The 25,033-nt window shown below is 45.4% G+C and overlaps 1 protein-coding gene across 4 annotated transcripts in view; it reads left to right on the top strand.

Annotated features, from left to right (window-relative positions):
• LOC139408363 (DENN/MADD domain containing 1A) overlaps positions 1-25,033 on the top strand; it is a 160,487-nt gene that overhangs the window by 8,486 nt on the left and 126,968 nt on the right. The window lies entirely within an intron of this gene.

The following is a 25,033-nucleotide window of genomic DNA, read 5'->3' on the forward strand; positions in this document are numbered from 1 at the left end:
GCGAGCAAAGAGGCCTACAAACCTGACTCAGTTACACCAGCTCTGTCAGGAGGAATGCTACCAGTGTATGTAAACGTCTGACCCACTGGTAATGTGATGAAAGAAATAAAAGCTGAAATAAATAATTCTCTCTACTATTATTCTGACATTTCACATTCTTAAAATACAGTGCTGATCCTAACGGACTTAAAACAGGGATTTTTACTAGGATTAAATGTCAGGAATTGTGAAAAACAAAGTTTAAATGCATTTGGCTAAGGTGTATGTAAACTTCCGACTTCAACTGTATGTGACTATAATACATCTTATTATTATCTATTACTGTACTAGGCTGAGTTCTACTAAGCTGTATTCTGATGTTCAATCTTGTGAAACATAGATGTCTATGATTGGTACAGATTTGGTCCTGACCAACCAAATTTGGTCTTGTTTGGGGGCGGAGCTCATTAGAATAATAGCCAGTGTGTAGAATAATACCCAAACATGCAAAAATAGAATATGACATTTTTCTACCTATTCAGGATACATCACCATGAAGAGAATGACATTCATAATTCTGCATTTGTGTATAGTACAGATCAGGGAAAACTGTACAGTTTTGTACAGTATCATAGCTGACACCCCATTCTTTCTTTAATGTTAATGTTAATTTAATGTTAATTCAGAGTAGATATTTAAGTTTTTGGAAGACATGTTCACATAAAAAAACAGAGGGAGATTTTACCGTTATTCTGTTACCAAACTTTACATCTGTCCTGTTCTTCCAGTAAATGTGTTTTTCGTAAAATGTTCAGCGGAAATTGTTAAAAGTAGTCCTTGTGCATACAGTTTTATGATTTGTTTAACTTGGTAATCAGTGTTTTTTGTTTGGCCTACTTTTAAAGTCTCGGCGTCATTCTGTTACTGTGGAATTGCTCTCGGGTTATCTCTTCTTTCCAAGTATCCATTCCAGGTAGTTAATATTATCATGCCTATTTACTCGTCTTCTATACTGTATCAGGTGTGCAGATATAGAACCTCTAACCCTGTTCAGAACCAACCTCTAGCCCTGTCTAGAACCAACCTCTAGCCCTGTCTAGAACCAACCTCTTGCCCTGTCCAGAACCAACCTCTAGCCCTGTCTAGAACCAACCTCTTGCCCTGTCCAGAACCAAACTTTATCCCTGTCCAGAACCAACCTCTAGCCCTGTCCAGAACCAACCTTTATCCCTGTCCAGAACCAACCTCTAGCCCTGTCCAGAACCAACCTCTAGCCCTGTCCAGAACCAACCTTTATCCCTGTCCAGAACCAACCTCTAGCCCTGTCCAGAACCAACCTCTAGCCCTGTCCAGAACCAACCTCTAGCCTTGTCCTGAACCAACCTCTAGCCCTGTCCAGAACCAACCTCTAGCCCTGTCCAGAACCAACCTCTAGCACACATAATTTCAAATAGGCATATTAAACAGCATATAAACACTCTAAATAGGTCAGGAGCCAGACAGAAGGAACAAAAAGGTGTCATTTAGGCAATATTATTAGCATAGTCATAGGATGACACCTTTCCAACAGGTCAAATTTCTGCCCTGCTAGAGCTGCCCCGATCAACTATAAGTGCTGTTATTGTGAAGAGGAAACGTCTAGGAGCAACAACGGCTCAGCCACAAAGTGGTAGACCACGAAAGCTCACAGAACACGACCGCTGAGTGCTGAAGCGTGTCACCACAAGAACTGGAAGCAACGTCCGCACAAGAAGTGTTCGTCGGGAGCTTCAGGAAATTGGTTTACATGGCCGTGCAGCCGTACGAAAGCCTAAGATCACTATGTGCAATGCCAAGTGTCGGCTGGAGTGGTGTAAAGCTCACCGCCATTGGAGCACTGGAAAAGTGTTCTCTGGAGTGATGAATCACGCTTCACCATCTGGCAGTCCGACGGACAAATCTGTCTCTGGCAAATGCCAGGAGAATGCTACCTGTCTGAATGCATAGGGCCAACTGTACAGCTTGGTGGAGGAGGAATAATGGTCTGGGGCTGTTTTTTATGGTTTGAGCTAGGTCCCTTAGTTCCAGTGAAGGGAAATCTTAACGCTACAGCATACAATGTCATTCTAGATGATTCTGTACTTCCAACTTTGTGGCAACAGTTTGTGGAAGGCCCTTTCCTGTTTCAGCATGACAATGCCCCCATTCACAAAGCAAGGTCCCATAGAGAAATGGTTTGTCGAGATTGGTGTGGAAGAGCTTGACTGGCCTGCACAGAGCCCCGACCTCAACCCCATCAAACATCTTTTGAATGAATTGAAACGCCAACTGCGAGCCAGACCTAATCACCCAACATCATTGCCCGAGCTCACTAATTCTCTTGTGGCTGTATGGAAGCAAGTCTCTGCAACAATGTTTCAACTAGAGATCGACCAATTATGATTTTTCAACGCCGATACCGATTATTGGAGGACCAAAAAAGCCAATAACGATTAATCGTCCGATTTATTTAAAAAAAAATATTAAAAAAAATATATATAAAAAAAATACATATATATATATATATATATTTTTTTTTGTAATAATGAAAATTACAACAATACTGAATGAACACATACTTTAACTTAATATAATACATCAATAAAATCAATTTAGCCTCAAATAAACAATGAAACATGTTCAATTTGGTTTAAATAATGCAAAAACAAAGTGTTGGAGAAGAAAGTAAACAAACTTTTAACATGAGTCTTCAATATTCCCAGGTAAGAAGTTTTAGGTTGTGGTTATTATAGGAATTATAAGACTATTTTTCTCTATACGATTTGTATTTCATATACCTTTGACTATTGGATGTTCTTATAGGCACTTTAGTATTGTCAGTGTAACAGTATAGCTTCCGTCCCTCTCCTCGCTCCTCCCTGGGCTCGAACCAGGAACACATTGACAACAGCCACCCTCGAAGCAGCGTTGCCCATGCAGAGCAAAGGGAACAACTACTCAGAGCGAGTGACGTTTGAAACACTATTACGCGCACCCCACTAACTAGCTAGTCATTTCACTTCGGTTACACCAGCCTAATCTCGGGAGTTGATGGGCATGAAGTCATAAACAGCGCAATGCTTGACACACAATGAAGAGCTGCTGGCAAAATGCACGAAAGTGCTGTTTGAATGACTGCTTACAAGCCTGCTGCTGCCTACCACCGCTCAGTCAGACTGCTCTATCAAATCATAGACTTAGTTATAACATAATAACACACAGAAATACGAGCCTTAGGTCATTAATATGGTAGAATCCGGAAACTATCATCTCGAAAACAAGACGTTTATTCTTTCATACGTTCTTTCATACGAACCGTTCCGTATTTTATCTAACGGGTGGCATCCATTAGTCTAAATATTCCTGTTACATTGCACAACCTTCAATGTTATGTCATAATTACGTAAAATTCTGGCAAATTAGGCAGGTCCAAACTGTTGCATATACACTGACTCTGCGTGCAATGAACGCAAGAGAAGTGACACAATTTCACCTGGTTAATATTGCCTGCTAACCTAGATTTCTTTTAGCTAAATATGCAGGTTTAAAAATATATACTTCTGTGTATTGATTTTAAGAAAGGCATTGATGTTCATGGTTAGGTACACATTAGAGCAACGATACGCACCGCTGACAAGGTGAATATCTGTCGTACTGTCCCTGAACAAGGCAGTTAAACCACCGATCCTAGGCCGTCATTGAAAACGAGAATGTGTTCTTAACTGACTTGCCTAGTTAAATAAAGATTAAATAAAGGTGTAAAAAAAATCGTCCAAAAATACAGATTTCCGATTGTTATGAAAGGATGATTAATTAGGGCCGATTTCAAGTTTTCTGATTAATCGGTCAACCTATAATTCCAACATCTAGTGTAAATCCTTTCCAGAAGAGTGGATGCTGTTATAGCAGCAGAACAGGAACCAACTCCATATTAATGCCCATGATTTTGGAAGTAGATGTTTGACGAGCAGGTGTCGATATACCTTTGGTCATGTAGTGTATTCCAGGCCTATTGGGCCAAAATCAATGATAGCCTATTGTATAGATAATATAACAAAAACTTTTAAGAGTTCAGATTTTTGATTTAGACATACTTGACACACTTATCTAGCTAACCACTTCGTTCCTTTTGTGTTAGCATGTGCATCTAGTACACCATCATCCTTTCGGGACCACACTCCCATCTGTTGCTCTTGGTCCTCCTCATCTTTGTAAGTCACCTTGATTTTTGCACCTGTGTGTTTTACCAGTTCCTTTATGAAAAATATTTAGCAAACTCCATGACAGTAACTAAAGCAAGGGGCTATAGCAGCACACAAGTTGTCTACAAATGCATGCTTGGCCGGACTTGAACTTGTGAAGTGAGCGCTACTGGATCTCTACTGGAGCGAAATTGGAGCGGGCGAGAAGGCCAATGCTCCAGCCTTTGGCAAATTTGCTCTGTGCTCCAGTGAAATTGGACACGCTTCCCTCCTCACTCCGCTCCAGCTCCACTCCTCACTCCGCTCCTCACTCCGCTCCTCACTCCACTCCTCACCTCACTCCGCTCCAGCTCCGCTCCTCACTCCACTCCTCACCTCACTCCGCTCCAGCTCCGCTCCTCACTCCGCTCCTCACTCCGCTCCTCACTCCACTCCTCACCTCACTCCGTTCCAGCTCCGCTCCTCACTCCGCTCCTCACTCCGCTCTAGGTCCGCTCCTCACTCCACTCCTCACCTCACTCCGCTCCTCACTACGCTCCAGTTCCGCTCCTTACTCCGCTCCGCTCCTCACTCCGCTCCTCACTCCGCTCCTCACTCTGCTCCTCACTCCGCTCCTCACCTCACTACGCTCCTCACTCCGCTCTAGGTCCGCTCCTCACTCCACTCCTCACTCCACTCCTCACCTCACTCCGCTCCTCACTACGCTCCAGTTCCGCTCCTTACTCCGCTCTGCTCCTCACTCCGCTCCTCACCTCACTACGCTCCTCACTACGCTCCTCACTACGCTCCTCACTCCGCCTCAGCTCCGCTCCAGCTCCGCTCCTCACTCCACTCCTCACCTCACTCCGCTCCAGCTCCGCTCCTCACTCCGCTCCTCACTCCGCTCCTCACTCCGCTCCTCACTCCGCTCTAGGTCCGCTCCTCACTCCACTCCTCACCTCACTCCGCTCCTCACTACGCTCCAGTTCCGCTCACTACGCTCCAGTTCCGCTCCTTACTCCGCTCCGCTCCTCACTCCGCTCCTCACCTCACTACGCTCCTCACTCCGCCTCAGCTCCGCTCCAGCTCCGCTCCTCACTCCGCTCCTCACTCCGCTCCTCACTCTGCTCCTCACTCCTCTCCAGCTCCACTCCTCACTCTGCTCCTCTCCAGCTCCGCTCCTCACTCCGCTCCTCACTCTGCTCCTCACTCCTCTCCAGCTCCACTCCTCACTCCGCTCCTCACTCCTCTCCAGCTCCGCTCCTCACTACGCTCCTCACTCCGCTCCTCACTACGCTCCTCACTCCGCTCCAGCTCCGCTCCAGCTCCGCTCCTCACTCCGCTCCTCACTCCGCTCCTCACTCCTCTCCAGCTCCGCTCCTCACTACGCTCCTCACTCCGCTCCTCACTACGCTCCTCACTCCGCTCCTCACTACGCTCCTCACTCCGCTCCTCACTTCGCTCCTCACTACGCTCCTCACTCCGCTCCTCACTCCGCTCCTCACTCCGCTCCTCACTCCGCTCCTCACTCCGCTCCTCACTCCGCTCCTCACTCCGCTCCTCACTCTGCTCCTTTTATTTATTTTTATTTCACCTTTATTTAACCAGGTAGGCAAGTTGAGAACAAGTTCTCATTTACAATTGCGACCTGGCTAAGATAAAGCAAAGCAGTTCGACACAAACAACGACACAGAGTTACACATGGAGTAAAACAAACATACAGTCAATAATACAGTAGAAACAAGTCTATATACGAAAAAGGCCATGGTGGCAAAGTAAATACAATATAGCAAGTAAAACACTGGAATGGTAGATTTGCAGTGGAAGAATGTGCAAAGTAGAAATAAAAATAATGGGGTGCAAAGGAGCAAAATAAATAAATAAAATAATTACAGTAGGGAAAGAGGTAGTTGTTTGGGATAAATTATAGGTGGGCTATGTACAGGTGCAGTAATCTGTGAGCTGCTCTGACAGTTGGTGCTTAAAGCTAGTGAGGGAGATAAGTGTTTCCAGTTTCAGAGATTTTTGTAGTTCGTTCCAGTCATTGGCAACAGAGAACTGGAAGGAGAGGCGGCCAAAGAAAGAATTGGTTTTGGGTGTGACCAGAGAGATATACCTGCTGGAGCACGTGCTACAGGTGGGTGATGCTATGGTGACCAGCGAGCTGAGATAAGGGGGGACTTTACCTAGCAGGGTCTTGTAGATGACATGGAGCCAGTGGGTTTGGCGACGAGTATGAAGCGAGAGCCAGCCAACGAGGGCGTACAGGTCGCAATGGTGGGTAGTATATGGGGCTTTGGTGACAAAACAGATTGCACTGTGATAGACTGTTTCCAATTTGTTGAGTAGGGTATTGGAGGCTATTTTGTAAATGACATCGCCGAAGTCGAGGATTGGTAGGATGGTCAGTTTTACAAGGGTATGTTTGGCAGCATGAGTGAAGGATGCTTTGTTGCGAAATAGGAAGCCAATTCTAGATTTAACTTTGGATTGGAGATGTTTGATGTGGGTCTGGAAGGAGAGTTTACAGTCTAACCAGACACCTAGGTATTTGTAGTTGTCCACGTATTCCTCACTCGGCTCCAGCTCCGCTCCTCACTCCGCTCCAGCTCCGCTCCTCACTCCGCTCCAGCTCCGCTCCTCACTCCGCTCCTCACTCCGCTCCTCACTCCGCTCCAGCTCCGCTCCTCACTCTGCTCCAGTTCCGCTCCAGCTCCGCTCCTCACCCCGCTCCAGCTCCGCTCCTAACTCCGCTCCTCACCCCGCTCCAGCTCCGCTCCTAACTCCGCTCCTCACTCCGCTCCAGCTCCGCTCCTCACTCCGCTCCTCACTCCGCTCCTCACTCCGCTCCAGCTCCGCTCCTCACTCCGCTCCTCACTCCGCTCCTCACTCCGCTCCAGCTCCGCTCCTCACTCCGCTCCAGCTCCCCTCCAGCTCCGCTCCTCACCCCGCTCCAGCTCCGCTCCTCACTCCGCTCCTCACTCCGCTCCAGCTCCGCTCCTCACTCCCCTCCTGACTCCGCTCCAGCTCCGCTCCTCACTCCGCTCCTCACTCCGCTCCAGCTCCGCTCCTCACTCCGCTCCTCACTCCGCTCCTCATTCCGCTCCTCACTCCGCTCCAGCTCCGCTCCAGCTCCGCTCCTCACTCCGCTCCTCACTCCGCTCCTCACTCCCCTCCTCACTACGCTCCTCACTCCGCTCCTCACTCCGCTCCTCACTCCGCTCCAGCTCCGCTCCTCACTCCGCTCCAGCTCCGCTCCTCACTCCGCTCCTCACTACGCTCCTCACTCCGCTCCAGCTCCGCTCCTCACTCCGCTCCTCACTCCGCTCCTCACTCCGCTCCAGCTCCGCTCTTCACTCCGCTCCACTCACATTCTCTGGCCCCTAGGCATTATGTGTAGATCAGAAAATATTGGTAGATATGGTATTATCTCCACCTTGACCCCTGAAAGGCTTTTGAAGTGTTGGCCATATTGCCAAGGTATAGAGGTATTGTGTCTGGACAAGCCCATGAGTCCTTATTGTAGTTTCACCTGCAATATCCAGATAGTTTTAGCTACATGACCCCACCGCAGTCCAAAAGAAACATTGGCAGAAACACTGGCAGGGAGGAAAAAAAATAGGCTGTCGAAGTCTCGAAAGGTGAAAAAAAGTAGTCGTTTGAGATGTTTACCCACTAGCAGTTGTTAACGTGCTATTTTTCGGGGGCGCCGTGTCTGCAGGTTTGCTTCGGAAGTGTTATGATGTGTGACAGCGGCGTTCCAGAGCTCGCCTCCGGCTGAACCCTGACCTCCTGCGGGAAATGGCTGAACCGCCGCTCGGAGACATGGTGCCCTGCGGACGAGGAGCCCACGCTAATTAAGTGTTTCTCTGGCGGCAGTACTCTTCAGAAGAAGCCGCACACCACAGAGGCCGCTGTGAAACCCAGACGTGTGTTAGGGGGGAGTGGTGGTGCTTTTGTTTGTTTGTGTGTGTGTGCACATGCCAAGTGTGTATGTTTGTCTGTGTTTGTGTAGGATATATTGATCTTTGTAGCTTTGTGTGTTAGCCAGCATGAAGTCTGTGTGTGTGCCGGTCTACGTCTAAATATGGGTCACAAACAATAGGCTTGCCACTGTAGGCCTATTAGCTAATGCGTCCGTTACAGCTTGCTGCATTTGAATCTATCACAAGGCCTAGAAGCCCAAGTAGATACATCCGTTGTTCAGGCCTTGTTGCCCTGTTGTTTTTCCCAGAACTCTGTATGTATGTGTCTATATCTCTACTCTGCTAGGTCAACAGGCTGCGCCCACACTGCATCCCAATTTGTCCAATTTGCGCCGATGCTATCAAACGGATCGTGAGCGGTAGTGACCTTGCGTGGCACATGGCCCCTACAGCTGACAATCAATGTGTTCTGCATGATTTAGGCCCATTTGCTTTCCTCTTGTCGCTCACGTTTAGCCCATGCCCTGACCACGGAAGCTGGCTATTTATGATACAAACGCACCCCTCCCCCCCAGAGCTCCCGGCTCCTTCAGCTGGAAGATTGTGTTTATTTGCTTTATTTCTTTATTTATTGAGCAGAAAAAGGAAGCCAAGAGAACGAGAGTAAAGCCATGCCAGGCATGCTGGTGCGGAAGCGCCATAGACAGGAGTTGGATTTGCTCTACACACTTGAAAGCAAGAGCGACCTTTCTCCTCTTGTTTTGATGGGTTCATCCCATGATGGGTTCACCTACCTACACACACCCCCACTTCCTTGTCCCCCTTTTTATCGAAAGCTTTTTGCCATCTTCATACCCTCGCCGGTTTGTTAGTTCTCGTCTGAGACGTTGTCAAGGCTTGGACCCCTTGTACGGCTGCCTGGGGGTAGAACTTACCCCTAACCACAGACCTAAAATAAGATTACCCAACCCCCAAATCCTAACTTTTAACTGTAAATTGTCCATAACCACAGATCTAGGATCAGATTACCCTACCCCCAAATCCTAACTTTAAGTCTAAGTACGATTCAAACATATTCATTTGAATATTGCAAAATTACAATAAATTCAATGGGGTTGTACATTTTTGTTAACTTTGAGAATCTGAGCTTATGATTGGCTTATTTGCTTCAGTGGCCATGTCGGAGCTATAATGTGGCATGTGAATCGCTGGGCAATGTCCCTGTGCCTCGATCCATTCCTAAGAGGTACAGTATGGACATTGTCCTCAGGGAAGGGAGGCTGATGGGAGCTGGCTAACCGTGTCCACTCTGGCGAGCAAGCCAGAGTCTGTATGGGGCTTTACAGCAAACCACCTCTTTTTTTCCCTGTGAAAAGACCTTAATCCATGTAAATACAGGCCCACAACGACAGCTTTACAGCAGAGGGTAGCGAGTGAGGGAGGGAGGAGGGCTTAGCAATTTAACCTTTAGCCCGGCAAATAAGAGGCATGAAAGTTTGTGAATGAGTTTACACAGAGGGGCAGGGGAGAGCACCAGGGTTCCCTTTTGTCTGGCCTTGTCAAAGCATGAGTGACAGATGCCATGCTGTAAGTGACGAGGGCCTGACGAATCAGGCGGCTTACTGAAATCTGCCAAAACTTGAAATCTTTTCACTGATTTGTAGTTGAAATCTGGATTCAAATGAGACAGAAATTGTGTACGTTGACTACTATCTGCAATTTCAACCAATTAGCCACGCTGATATGCCTTGATTACATTGATAAAGTAGAATAACCAAAATATTTCTAACTGTCCAAACATACCCAAAGCCATTTTTTGGCCAGATGGTCTCAATGCTGATTTAGACTAGCGGAAATTAAACTTCATCATAATTGGATGTACAGTAAACCCACCAAGATATAACATACAGTTGAAGTCGGAAGTTTACATACTCCTTAGCCAAATACATTTAAACTCAATACATTTAAACTCAATACATTTAAACTCAATTCCTGACATTTAATCCTAGTAAAAATTCCCTGTTTTAGGTCAGTTAGGATCACCACTTTATTTTAAGAATATGAAATGTCAGAATAAGAGTAGAGAGTGGTTTATTTCAGCTTTTATTTCTTTCATCACATTCCCAGTGGGTCAGAAGTTTACATACACTCAATTACCATTTGGTAGCTTTGCCTTTAAATTGTTTAACTTGGGTTAAACGTTTCGGGTAGCCTTCCACAAGCTTCCCACAATAAGTTGAGTGAATTTTTCCCCGTTCCTCCTGACAGAGCTGCTGTAACTGAGTCAGGTTTGTAGGCCTCCTTGGTCGCACACGCTTTTTCAGTTCTGCCCACAAATTTCCTATGGGATTGAGAGTAGGGCTTTGTGATGGCCACTCCAATACCTTGACTTTGTTGTCCTTAAGCCATTTTGCCACAACTTTGGAAGTATGCTTGGGGTCATTGTCCATTTGGATGACCCATTTGCGACCAAGCTTTAACTTCCTGACTGATGTCTTGGGATGTTGCTTCAATATAGCCACATACATTTCCTTCCTCATGATCTCATGATGCCATCTATTTTGTGAAGTGCACCAGTCCTTCCTGCAGCAAAGCACCCCCACAACATGATGCTGCCACCCCTGTGCTTCAAGCCTCCCTCTTTTTCCTCCAAACATAACGATGGTCATTATGGCCAAACAGTTCTATTTTTGTTTCATCAGACCAGAGAACATTTCTCCAAAAAGTATGATCTTTGTCCCCATGTGCAGTTGCAAACCGTAGTCTGTCTTTTTTATGGCGGTTTTGGAGCACTGGTTTCTTCCTTGCTGAGCGGCCTTTCAGGTTATGTCGATATAGGACTAATTTTACTGCCAAAACTATAGTTTGTTAACAAGAAATTTGTGGAGTGGTTGAAAAACAAGTTAATGACTCCAACCTAAGTGTTTTGGAGCAGTGACTTCTTCCTTGCTGAGCAGCCTTCCAGGTTATATCGATATAGGACAAATTTTACTGTGGATATAGCTACTTTTGTACTGGTTTCCTCCAGCGTCTTGTTGTTGTTCTGGGATTGATTTTCACTTTCCGCACCAAAGTACGTTCAGCTCTAGGAGACAGAACGCGTCTCCTTCCTGAGTGGTATGACGTCTGCGTGGTCCCATGGGGCTTATGATTGCATACTATTGTTTGTACAGATGAACGTGGTACCTTCAGGCGTTTGGAAATTGCTCCCATGTATGAACCAGACTTGTGGAGGTCTACAATTTTTCTTCTGAGGTCTTGGCTGATTTCTTTTGATTTTCCCATGATGTCAAGCAAAGAGACACTGAGTTTGAAGGCAGGCCTTGAAATACATCCACAGGTACACCTCCAATTGACTCATGATATCAATTAGCCTATCAGAATCTTCTAAAGCCATGACATAATTTTCTGGAATTTTCCAAGCTGTTTAACGCCCCAGTCAACTTAGTGTATGTAAACTTCTGACCCACTGGAATTGTGATACAGTGAATTATAAGTTAAATAATCTGTCTGTAAACAATTGTTGGAAAAATTACTTGTGTCATGCACAAAGTAGATGTCCTAACTGACTTGCCAAACTATAGTTTGTTAACAAGAAATGTGTGGAGTGGTTTAAAAACAAGTTTTAATGACTCCAACCTAAGTGTATGTAAACTTCCGATGATGTTGCTATGGCCTTTGCCTGCTTCCCACTTCTGGTCAGCTTTTTCAAAGAAATAGTGTACACCGAGTGTACTAAACTTTAGCCACCCTTTCCTAATATTGAGTTTCACCCCCTTTTGCCCTCAGAACAGCCTCAATTCGTCAGGGCATGGACTCTACAAGGTGTCAAATGGTTCCACAGGGATGCTGTCCCAAGTTGACTCCAACGCTTCCCACAGTTATGGGAAGTTGGCTGGATGTCCTTTGGGTGGTGTACCATTGTTGATACAATCAGGAAACTGTTGAGTGTGAAAAACCCGGCAGCGTTGCAGTTCTTGACACAAACCGATGCGCCTGGCACCTACTACCATACCCCGCTCAAAGGCAGTTAAATATTTTGTCTTGCTCATTCACCCTCCGAATGGCACACACACAATCCATGTCTCAATTGTCTCAAGGCTTAACAATCCTTCTTTAACCTGTCTCTTTCCCTTCATCTACACTGATTGAAGTGGATTTAACAAGTGACATCAATAATGGATCGTAGCTTTCATCTGGATTCACCTGGTCAGTTTATGTAATGGAAAGAGCAGGTGTTCTTAATGTTTTGTATACTCAGTGTATAGTTCCAGTCATCATGGGAAAAACACCCCAAAAGCATCCCACACATCCACAGCCCAGCATCATATCAAGTGAGAATGTGGATGACGCTGCCAAGTAGCATGTGCTTTAGTGTGGTTCACAATATATTTCTAGAAGCAGTGGATCTCTGAACACCGGGTTGTGAGGTTCACTTAAAGGAATCACCAGCGTTGAAGGATTTCCAGGCAAATCTCCTGTCTTGTTGAAATAGATATTAAAAGAAAATTAAGTCCCCTCTGAGCAGTTCTTATTCCCTCCCTCCACACTCTAATTTGGAGTGACCTATCTAGACCCCTAGTTGCGTGTAGTTCCCTTCCTAGCCCCCTAGTTGTGTGTAGTGGCTTTCCTAGGCCCTTAGTTGCCTGTAATGTCCTTCCTAGACCACTAGTTGTGTGTAGTACCCTTCCTAGACCACTTGTTACACACACACACACACACACACACCCCTCTTACTTTGCTCCTTTGTTACCTGACAACAAATCTTTCTTTCTGTCTTCACTGTCTTTCTCTCCTTTACTCTGTTCTTTTGTTTCGTCTGTCCTCCTGTTATTTCTTTATTCATTTCTTCCTTTTTTCAACCCTTCCATCCATCGATCCATCATCCTCCTCCCTTTCCTGACCATCCTTCTCTGTGCTTTCTCTCCCACTGTCTGTCTAGGCTGTTGGTGTGATCTGAAATACATCATCTGGTGTATTTGAGCGTGATCCTACCTGCATGATAAATATTATGGAAATGTGTCCCTCGCCGCTGCCAAGGTCACCACCTATTGTGCGTCTCACAATAGCCAGTGAGCGGCACTGATGTCACCTTGTCTGAATTTTCAATGGAGGGATTTGTTTAGACAAAGATATCCCACTAGAAGTTGCCGAGCCCCTGTAAGAGAGAGCCATGCGCTACTGACTCGGGGACATGCTCTTTTAATGCCTCCGCTACTGTGAAGTGTCTCAGAGATCATACTGACTCAGGATTTATCTCTAATGACTGTTTGTGCAATGTAGATCAAATTGTATTAATCAAATGCTCCAAATACAACAGGTGTAGGTAGACCTTACAGTGAAATGCTTACCTACGGGTCCCTAACAGACAATGCAGAAAAATAATCATTAAATAACAAATCAGAATAAGAAATAAAAGTAACAAGCAATTAAAGAGCAGCAGTAAAATAACAATAGCTTGTTACTATATTCAGGGTACCGGTACAGAGTCAATGTGCGGGGGCGCCGGTTAGTCGAAGTAATTGAGGTAATATGCATTAAAGGGGGGGAGGGGGGGGGGCGGGGGGGTGCAAATAGTCTGGGTAGCCATTTGATTAGATGTTCAGGAGTCTAATGGACCCAGACTTGGTGCTCCGGTAACAGTGAGAACAGTCTATGACTAGGGTGGCTGGAGTCTTTGACAATAAGTAGGGCCTTCCTCGGACACCGCCTGGTATAGAGGTCTTGGAGCTTTGTTCCAGTGATGTCCTGGGCTGTACGCACTACCCTCTGTCATAGAGTTCGACCGATTAATCGGGATGGCCGATTAATTAGCGCCGATTTCAAGTTTTCATAACAATCGTAAATCTGTATTTTTGGGTGCTGATTTACCGATTAAAAAAAAAAAAAAAGACGTTTTTTAAATTTATTTTTTATTTTTTTATACCTTTATTTAACTAGGCAAGTCAGTTAAGAACACATTCTTATTTTCAATGACGCCCTAGGAACGGTGGGTTAACTGCCTCGTTCAGGGGCAGAACGACAGATTTTCACCTTGTCAGCTCGGGTGATCAAATCTTGCAACCTTACAGTTAACTAGTCCAACGCAATAACGACCTGCCTCTCTCTCGTTGCACTCCACAAGGAGACTGCCTGTTACGTGAATGCAGTAAGCCAAGGTAAGTTGCTAGCTAGCATTAAACTTATATTTAAAAAAACAATCAATCATAATCACTAGTTAACTAAACATGGTTGATGTTACTAGATATTATCTAGCGTTTCCTGCATTGCATATAATCTGACTGAGAATACAAGTATCTAAGTATCTGACTGAGCGGTGGTAGGCAGAAGCAGGCGTGTAAACATTCATTCAAACAGCACTTTTGTGCATTTTGCCAGCAGCTCTTCGTTGTGCGTCAAGCATTGCGCTGTTTATGACTTCAAGCCTATCAACTCCCGAGATGAGGCTGGTGTAACCGAAGTGAAATGGCTAGCTAGTTAGCGCGTGCTAATAGCGTTTCAAACGTTACTCACTCTGAGCCTTCTAGTAGTTGTTCCCCTTGCTCTGCATGGGTAACGCTGCTTCGATGGTGGCTGTTGTCGTTGTGTTGCTGGTTCGAGCCCAGGGAGTAGCGAGGAGAGGGACGGAAGCTATACTGTTACACTGGCAATACTAAAGTGCCTATAAGAACATCCAATAGTCAAAGGTTCATGAAATACAAATGGTATAGAGGGAAATAGTCCTATAATTCCTATAATAACTACAACCTAAAACTTCTTACCTGGGAATATTGAAGACTCATGTTAAAAGGAACCACCAGCTTTCATATGTTCTCATGTTCTGAGCAAGGAACTGAAAAGTTAGCTTTCTTACATAGCACATATTGCACTTTTACTTTCTTCTCCAACACTTTGTTTTTGCATTATTTAAACCAAATTGAACATGTTTCATTATTTACTTGAGGCTAAATTGATTTTATTGATGTATTATATTAAGTTAAAATAAGTGTTCATTCAGTATTGGTGTAATTGTCATTATTACAACAACAACAAAAAATCGTTTGATTAATCGACATCGGCTTTTTTGGTCCTCCAATAATCGGTATCGGCGTTCATTCCAGTCATGGGCAGCAGAGAACTGGAAGGAAAGACGACCAAAGGAGGAATTGGCTTTGGGGGTGACCAGTGAGATATACCTGCTGGAGCGCGTGCTACGAGTGGGTGCTGCTATGGTGACCAGTGAGCTGAGATAAGGCGGGGCTTTACCTAGCAGAGACTTGTAGATAACCTGTAGCCAGTGGGTTTGGCAACGAGTGTGAAGCGAGGGCCAACCAACGAGAGCGTACAGGTCGCAATGGTGGGTAGTGTATGGGGCTTTGGTGACAAAATGGATGGCACTGTGATAGACTGCATCCAGTTTGTTGAGTAGAGTGTTGGAGGCTATTTTATAGATGACATCACCGAAGTCGAGGATCGGTAGGATGGTCAGTTTTACGAGGGTATGTTTGGCAGCATGAGTGATCTTGCTAAATCTTTTCAGTCTCCTAAGGGGGAATTGGTTTTGCCGTACCCTCTTCACAACTGTCTTGGTGTATTTGGACCATGTTAGTTTGTTGGTGATGTGGACACCAAGGAACTTGAAGCTCTCAACCTGCTCCACTACAGCCCAGTCGATCAGAATAGGGGCGTGCGTGGTCCTCTCTTATCATCTCCTTTGTCTTGATCATGTTGAGGGAGAGGTTGTTGTCCCGGCACCATACGGCCAGGTCTCTGACCTCCTCCCTATAGGCTGTCTCGTCGGTGATCAGGTCTACCACAGTTGTGTCATCTGCAAATTTAATGATAGTGTTGGAATCGTGCCTGGCCGTGCAGTCATTAGTGAACAGGAAGTACAGGAGGAGACTGAGCACGCACCCCTAAGCGGCCCCCGTGTTGAGGATCAGCGTGGCGGATGTGTTGTTACCTACCTAGGGGCGGCCCGTCAGGAAGTTCAGTATCCAGTTGCAGAGGGGGGTGTTTAGTCCCAGGGTCCTTAGCTTAGTGGTGAGCTTTGAGGGCACTATGGTGTTGAACGCTGAGCTGCAGTCAATGAATAGCATTCTCACATACAGTGGGGAGAACAAGTATTTGATACACTGCTGATTTTGCAGGTTTTCCTACTTACAAAGCATGTAGAGGTCTGTAATTTGTTATCATAGGTACACTTCAATTGTGAGAGATGGAATCTAAAACAAAAATCCAGAAAATCACATTGTATAATTTTTAAGTTATTAATTTGCATTTTATTGCATGACATAAGTATTTGATCACCTACCAACCAGTAAGAATTCCGGCTCTCACAGACCTGTTAGTTTTTCTTTAAGAAGCCCCCCTGTTCTCCACTCATTACCTGTATTAACTGCACCTGTTTGAACTCGTTACCTGTATAAAAGACACCTGTCCACACACTCAATCAAACAGACTCCACCCTCTCCACAATGGCCAAGACCAGAGAGCTGTGTAAGGACATCAGGGATAAAATTGTAGACCTGCACAAGGCTGGGATGGGCTACAGGACAATAGGCAAGCAGCTTGGTGAGAAGGCAACAACTGTTGGCGCAATTATTAGAAAATAGAAGAAGTTCAAGATGACTGTCAATCACCCTCGGTCTGGGGCTCCATGCAAGATCTCACCTCGTGGGGTATCAATGATCATGAGGAAGGTGAGGGATCAGCCCAGAACTACACGGTAGGACCTGGTCAATGACCTGAAGAGAGCTGAGACCACAGTCTCAAAGAAAACCATTAGTAACACACTACGCCGTCATGGATTAAAATCCTGCAGCGCACGCAAGGTCCCCCTGCTCAAGCCAGCGCATGTCCAGGCCCATCTGAAGTTTGCTAATGACCATCTGGATGATCAAGAGGAGGAATGGGAGAAGGTCATGTGGTCTGATGAGACAAATAGAGCTTTTTGGTCTAAACTCCACTCCCCGTGTTTGGAGGAAGAAGGAGGATGAGTACAACCCCAAGAACACCATCCCAACCGTGAAGCATGGAGGTGGAAACATTCTTTGGGGATGCTTTTCTGCAAAGGGGACAGGACGACTGCACCATATTGAGAGGAGGATGGATGGGGCCATGTATTGCGAGATATTGGCCAGCTACCTCCTTCCCTCAGTAAGAGCATTGAAGATTGGTCGTGGCTGGCTCTTCCAGCATGACAACGACCCGAAACACACAGCCAGGGCAACTAAGGAGTGGCTCCGTAAGAAGTTTCTCAAGGTCCTGGAGTGGCCTAGCCAGTCTCCAGACCTGAACCCAATAGAAAATCTTTGGAGGGAACTGAAAGTCCGTATTGCCCAGCGACAGCCCCGAAACCTGAAGGATCTGGAGAAGGTCTGTATGGAGGAGTGTGCCAAAATCCCTGCTGCAGTGTGTGCAAACCTGGTCAAGAACTACAGGAAACGTTTGACCTCTGTAAATGCAAACAAAGGTTTCTGTACCAAATATTAAGTTCTGCTTTTCTGATGTTTCAAATACTTACAGTATGTCATGCAATAAAATGCAAATTAATTACTTAAAAATCATACAATGTGATTTTCTGGATTTTTGTTTTAGATTCCGTCTCTTACAGTTGAAGTGTACCTATGATAAAAAAATTACAGACCTCTACATGCTTTGTAAGTAGGAAAACCTGCAAAATCGGCAGTGTATCAAATACTTGTTCTCCCCACTGTAGGTGTTCCCTTTGTCCAGGTGGGAAAGGGCAGTGTGGAGTGCAATAGAGAATGCATCATCGTCTGTGGATCTGTTAGGGAAGTATGCAAATTGGAGTGGGTCTAGGGTTTCTGGGATAATGGTGTTGATTTGAGCCATGACCAGCTTTTCAAAACACTTCATGGCTACAGACATGAGTGCTATGGGTCCGTAGTCATTTAGGCAGGTTAGTGTTCTTGGAACAGGGACTATGGTGGTCCTCTTGAAACATGTTGGAATTACAGACTCGGACAGGAAGAGGTTGAAAATGTAAGTGAAGACTCTTGCCAGTTGGTCAGCGCTTGCTCGGAGCACACGTCCTGGTAATCCGTCTGGCCCTGCGGCCTTATGAATGTTGACTTGTTTAAAGGTCTTACTCATATCGACTGCCGAGAGCGTGATCACACAGTCTTCCGGAACAGCTGGTGCTCTCATGCATGTTTCAGTGTTATTTGCCTCGAAGCGAGCATATAAGTAGTTTAGCTCATCTGGTAGGCTTGTGTTACTGAGCAGCTCTCGGCTGTGCTTCCATTTGTAGTCTTATGGTTTGCAATGGTTTTAAAAAATGATAATGGAAGCGTGCGTAACTTTACATTATAAATGGCAGCAGAGTATTTTTCTCTCTGTTTGTGTGCTAGTGTGTTTTGCGCTCGACGCGGTCACGGCCAGCCGTTAGATCCTTTCCTCTCATATGCAGACGTGCACAATGATTTATGTCCACACTCTTTTGTCTGTGCACTTGTGTGTGACACGCTGCATACTGCCCACACCATGCACGGCCCCTTCGTTTGATTTCTCACTTTCATGTGGATGTTTTCTCCCGTTCCTCAATCCCAAGCGCTGGATTTCTCTCCTCAATTACAGCATTTGCAGTCCTTGGAGACCCTCGTCTGCAGTCGGCGGCAAAGCCCCCCCCCCCCCCGTTCCGTTCCCTACCACCTCTTCTCAGCCAACAGAAGTCCTATTACAACACACAGACCAAGGCCGCGAGTTTGTTTCCCTTTACAAAGAGCACAATTAAACACAGGCAGATGAGAAAGGACCAGGGAGGTCTCGCTGCACCCGGGATACCTTTTTAAAAATGCAGATGGTCTTATTGACGGCTGTCTGTGTTCTTCGCCACTTTCCTCATCCTTTATCCGCTATGATTGGTCTGGACAGGGCTAATGGCTGGAGCTGCCTCAGCAGTTTGTGTCCTTTCATCTTTTTCTCCCTTTTTTTCTGGTCAGGTGTTTTTTGAGGTGTGTGTGTGTGTGTGTGTGTGTGAATAGTGTCTGAAGGCATGCGTCTGAATTCATTTATCATCCTTAGTAGGTTTTAATATTCTTTGCTCCCACTACTCAGAAAAAGTTATCTCAATCAGTAATGAAAACCATCTCTGGAGTTTGCCAAATGGAGGCTTCTTTGTTTGCCCACTAATGGGAGCACTCCAAGTATGGTTAATTGAACGATAATAGGTGCTTTTACATGACTACAAGGATGGCTGTTGAAACAGATTGAAAAAATAACCACAAACCCATTTGAAGGTTTAACGTTTAGCACCAGACTTCACTTTCACCAGAAAATAATTGCAGAAGGTTTCCCCTCAATGTGAACATATGCTCAGACAAAGAAGAACATGTCTGGTATCATGATGAGGTGGGAAGAATCTGTATTTAGACCAATACACCAAACTACAGACATCTAAGAATGTCAGAATGTCCATAGACTAGAGCCGAAGCTATCCTGTGCATGGACATGCACCGTGCTCAGTAAACTACATAACATTCAGATTTAGTCCTGCATATGTTTATAGGGCTATTGAATGGGAAAAGAGTCAATAGGCAACAAATAAGCAACATTCATCTGTCAATGCTGAGAGCCAGCCTACTGACTTTGGGGAGGAGGGATGGCTCAAGGTAAAGCTGCCTCGTGAGTTAAAGCTGACCCTGAGGCGCAGCCCCTCAGGGAGGCCTTGTGCAATATCCTGTTAGAGCGCCATGCAAATCTGTACTGCGCTCCCCCCTGAGCAGGCGGCTGGCACCGGTGGACTCTCTCTCTCCTCTCTCTCTCCTCTCTCTCTCCTCTCTCTCTCTCTCTCTCTCCTCTCTCTCTCCTCTCTCTCTCCTCTCTCTCTCTCTCTCTCTCTCTCTCTCTCTCTCTATCTCTCTGGTTTTACACACACACACACACACACACACACACACACACACACACACACACACACACACACACACACACACACACACACACACACACACACACACAGTAGAGCTGATGGACTAAGCTAATGCCCCCTCCCCTTCTCCCCCACCCTCATTGTGCACAGTCCAAACACAAGTCGCCATTCAAATTAAGCTAGACAACTTTAAGAATGTTCCTTGAAAGGCCTCAAAACTTTGTTCAAATCCTTTTTCATTTGATAGCTTGCTAGAGCCTCTTTGTAGGCTGGTTGCCCTGTTGGTAATCTCGTTCCCAGTGGACTGACACGTCAAACTTTGCCTTCATTAGTCTATACAAAAAGATTGGGAGAAACTCCTGATGCATAGACATCAGAGTCCTGCACTGGCATGAATGTTAAGCCCTACCCATGATGTTCAGGCCCTACCCATGATGTTCAGGCTCTACCCATGATGTTCAGGCTCTACCCAGGCCCAATTGCTTCTGCAAAATTTAAGGCCCTGCCTGAACCCGAAATTAGAAATAACTTATTCTGTTAGTATCCATTAGCTGCTTGTCTGTCTGTCCTTCCCTGTACTGCTCGCGCTCTGCTTGTCTGAGTATCCATAGTAACACCTGTGCTTGCTGTTCTGCTCAATGTCGAGACAGAGAGCAGTTAGCTGTTAGCTACTTTTCATCACTCTAAACTCCGACAAAACTCATGGAACATGATTATATTCTGTCAAATAATCTCACCTGTGGACAATGTTCTGGTCTTATATTTGACGAGGATTATTTACCTTTATTTCAACAGGGAAGTCATATTGAGATTAAAGTTTTTTTTTTTTACAAATGAGCCCTGCACAGTACAAAATAAGCACATCAATAGACAAGCACAGACCAACATAAATATATATATTTTTTACAAAAATAATACACATTAACATACAAAACACAGTCAACTTAAACAAACACATTATTCATTATAAATAATCCTCTGTTAACTGTCTGAACTGCCCCAGGGACACCAAAGCATCATTTGGAAAATCATTCCAAACATAGGGTGCAAGGAAACCAGAGGCTGATTCACCTAACTCTGTAGACAGCAAGGAGTCTCCACAGTTAACCAACCCTGTTATTTACCTAACTCTGTAGACAGCAAGGAGTCTCCACAGTTAACCAACCCTGTTATTGACCTAACTCTGTAGACAGCAAGGAATCTCCAGAGTTAACCAACCCTGTTATTTACCTAACTCTGTAGACAGCAAGGAGTCTCCACAGTTAACCAACCCTGTTATTTACCTAACTCTGTAGACAGCAAGGAGTCTCCAGAGTTAACCAACCCTGTTATTTACCTAACTCTGTAGACAGCAAGGAGTCTCCACAGTTAACCAACCCTGTTATTTACCTAACTCTGTAGACAGCAAGGAGTCTCCAGAGTTAACCAACCCTGTTATTTACCTAACTCTGTAGACACCAAGGAGTCTCTAGAGTTAATCAACGCTGTGAACAGGTTTGATAACTTGACATTTTAAATTTAGGTAAGTCGGAAGCTTGTGGATGAGGGCTTTGTATACCAAAATAATTATGTGATCTACGTGAATTCAAGGAGGTCCAGCCAACCTTTTGTGAATTATGCAGTGATGGCAACATGACACCATGATATGTACTGCACAGCAGAGCACGAGGAAATGGCTCACCAAAATGTTAATAATGAATTTAGTGATGCCCTACCCGTACGTACCCTAGTTATTGAAGAAAAACAGTAGCCAACTGGAGGACCTGTTTTCCTCTGTTCTGCTCAAGTGCACATGAAGTAAAGAGATAATATATTTATCCCAGGTCAAAGCCTCTTTATCAATTGCTAAAGCTACTGTCTGAAAGCTGTCACCCTTTACACCATGTACTGCAACCATATCAGATACTGTGTATATGTGCAAACCAATGCACAACTCATCCACTGATGCTCATTGGCCAACAATCAACGTCTTTGAAAGTTACTACCCCAAAGCCTTCTCAGTGTAAAGCCCTCCTTCACTCGAGTATCGAAACCCACAACTGGTTTTGCTCAGGGATTTCGTGCACCATTAAATCACTCTTGACTGGGCATCATCTGTTCTCGCTTGAAAGAAAAAAGGTGGTTTCATTAGAGGTGAGGGATCTTTAAATGTAATTCTCCTCTTTTCCAAATAATCCAAACAACCATTCCACCACCGCTGGTGTTCTTCCAAAGGGCTTGGTGTTCCCAGCCGCGCCATAAAACATGGTGCGTTATTAAGCAAAGTCTCTGGGAGCGAACACCCATGACATCAGGCCCATGACATCAGGCCCATGACATCAGGCCCATGACATCAGGCCCATGATATCAGGCCCATGACATCAGGCCCATGACATCAGGCCCATGACATCAGGCCATTGACATCAGGCCCATGACATCAGTTTTAGGTGGAGGATCAGGATCAACTCGAGCGTGTCGCTTCTCGCCTATTTCAGGCTCTCAGTTGTTCCTTTGAAACATTCCAACGTGTGGATTTTTTTATTTCTGTGTTTTCGGTCATATTATAGCCACAAGGTCTGTGTCATTGTTTTTAGAGGCTGGCCAAGTGTGGGGGAAACCACCGCGGGTGTCTTGTGTTCTCTACAGACGTAGAGACACACACACGCCCCACTGTGATTTTTTGCACAGATGTATTTTGAGGAGTAATGACGGGGTGAGACGAGAGGGTATACCACCTCCTTCCCTCCCAAGACCCCTCTTCTGGCTTCCCAGAGGCCCCCCTCACCTCACCCTTCCCCTCGTCAGGGAGCCAGACTGCCGTCCTCATGGCAGGGGAGAGAGAGCCAGGATGGACGTGGTCCTGTGTTTGTCTTCTCCCGCTGGGCCAGCCGAAAGACGAGCCTCCCTCCCTCCCTCCCTCCCTCCCTCCCTCCAAGGGTGTGTTTGGGAGGTGGTAGGGGGTGTTATGTAGTATAGTCTCTACAGTCATTGAAACTATAGGGGAGTTCCTCTCCAACATCTCCCCCCACTTCACCCCCAACCCTACTCAAGGCTGCTCAGAGGCCATGCCAGCTGCTACCTCTCGCTGCTGTACCTCGTTGAGACCTGTCGCCTGGCAACTGTCGCCAGGGTTGGGCAGCCCACGGCGGCGCTAAGGAGCACTCTGGGGATCCGTCACCATTCACCCCCCCAACACCACCCTGCTGACCCCCCCCTCCCCCAGAGGACCGCAAGAGGAAGCACTCAACGAGGGGCAGGAAGTTTTATGCCACTCGAAAAAATAAATGGGCCCATTATATGTTTTCATTTAGTATTTCTTTGCCTCCTGTCGTTTGCGAGCCGCAGTGTGGAGAGAGAGAGAGAGAAAGATCATTTATTGAGTATTTGAAATACCTTCAAAAATTTGTTTCAAATGTTTGACTCAGTAAGTAACATCAGTCTGTGATGTTTTGCACCTAGCTTGTCCACCAGTTACATTTGTATAAGCTTTGTTCGGGCATCCTTGGTCACTCTTGCCCGGTAAATTTTGGGCGAAGTCGTGAAGACAGTTGGTGTCTCAGGTGAAGATGCATGCCATGCCACCTGCAGTAATAGGAACTACCATTTAAACACAATTCAGTCCAAGTGGGTATTTTACATCTTGTTTAGTTTATTTCAAAAAAGTACAAATGGTTTTAACTTCTGCTAGTTAAGTGGAAGCAGTGTTAGTCTTGTTATTTTGTCTCTGGATTTATTTAGTATTTCGCCCTGCCCCATCTCATCCGACCTAACCTCCAAAAGTACAGATATAATAGAGTAAAGTATAATATAGAAAAAAAGAGAATATATAAAAGCCTATCTGGTACTATACCTGCACTCTCCTCTATCCTCCTCGAGACAGACCTAGTGATTTAAGTGGAGCTCCAGCAGGAGGGTTTGGGGAATTGTTACCTGTGTGCGAGCAAGGTCAGCAGTTCTCTGTTGACTCAATTTGTGGAGTCAACACAGCCTGGCTGCCTGCGAGTGCCCCGCTCCCAGAGCCCTGGGGGACTAGGCCCTGATCATTGGACAGATCCTCCCCCCCTCCCAACTCCCAGCACAGGCTATAGCCCCAACCAACCCTAGATCTCTTTATTTTGAGGATTAGGAAAGGAGAGGTGGGAATGCACAGAAAGAGCCATAAATCATACTGAAAGAAAGAGAGGAGAGTTACATTATTTTGTGTGTTTTTGGGGGGAGGAAGGAAGAAGTTTTGCCTTTCGCCAGATTCTGACGTTAGTATGTTGGTCCTCATAGCTTGTGGGACATAGGTAGAGAAGGTGCCCGTACAATGCTATTATGGAGTTGATTATGAGAAAAGTGCCTAAGCAAAGAAAATGCAGATTGAAACTTTAGATGTTTGTCAGTTCCTTGTAGCCTTTAGGCCAGAGTTTGTCAGTCCCTTGTAGCCTTTAGGCCAGAGTTCTTCAACGTTATTCTAGCAAGGAAGTAATGGATGGAAAAGGTAAGGATGCATTTGAAAGTATTCAAACATGCCCACAATCTTGTTCTTGGCATTGCCTTAAGTCTCAGTCATAATACAATTGGAGTCTTGCAGGAAAGCCTTTCTTGCCATTCTTTGTAATTCGTCGCCGCTACATGTTCCCATCCTCTAAGCCGGAAAAAAGCTGAAAGGGGTCAGGGACTCGGATTAGTTCTTGAGACCCCTCCTCCCAAAAAAGAACTACTCGGATCAAACAGAACAGTTTGACTTTAAAATCCTGTGAAATCAGGTAATAAGATTATAGGCCTCTCATCCTAAAGAACAACTCTGTCTTTCATACAAGCACACACATTTTATCTGCATCATTAAAGTCAGAATTATTGTGGTTGCACAACTGTTGTGTTATTTCTGTTTGCACCTGTTTCAGGTGGGAGACATGACAAAGCTACACATATAAAGAAATCTGTATAAACATTAATAAAAACCCTTTAATCAGGTGTTCTAAAACTTTTGACCAGTAGTGTAGTTGCCGTCACAAACTCCAAACGACACACCGTTGTCACTGACTAGTTGGATATTCATTTCTCACTGAGTAAAACATTTCTATATAATA

The sequence above is a fragment of the Oncorhynchus clarkii genome, chromosome 5 (genome assembly GCF_045791955.1).
Source record: "Oncorhynchus clarkii lewisi isolate Uvic-CL-2024 chromosome 5, UVic_Ocla_1.0, whole genome shotgun sequence".
NCBI classification, from domain to species: Eukaryota; Metazoa; Chordata; class Actinopteri; order Salmoniformes; family Salmonidae; genus Oncorhynchus; species Oncorhynchus clarkii.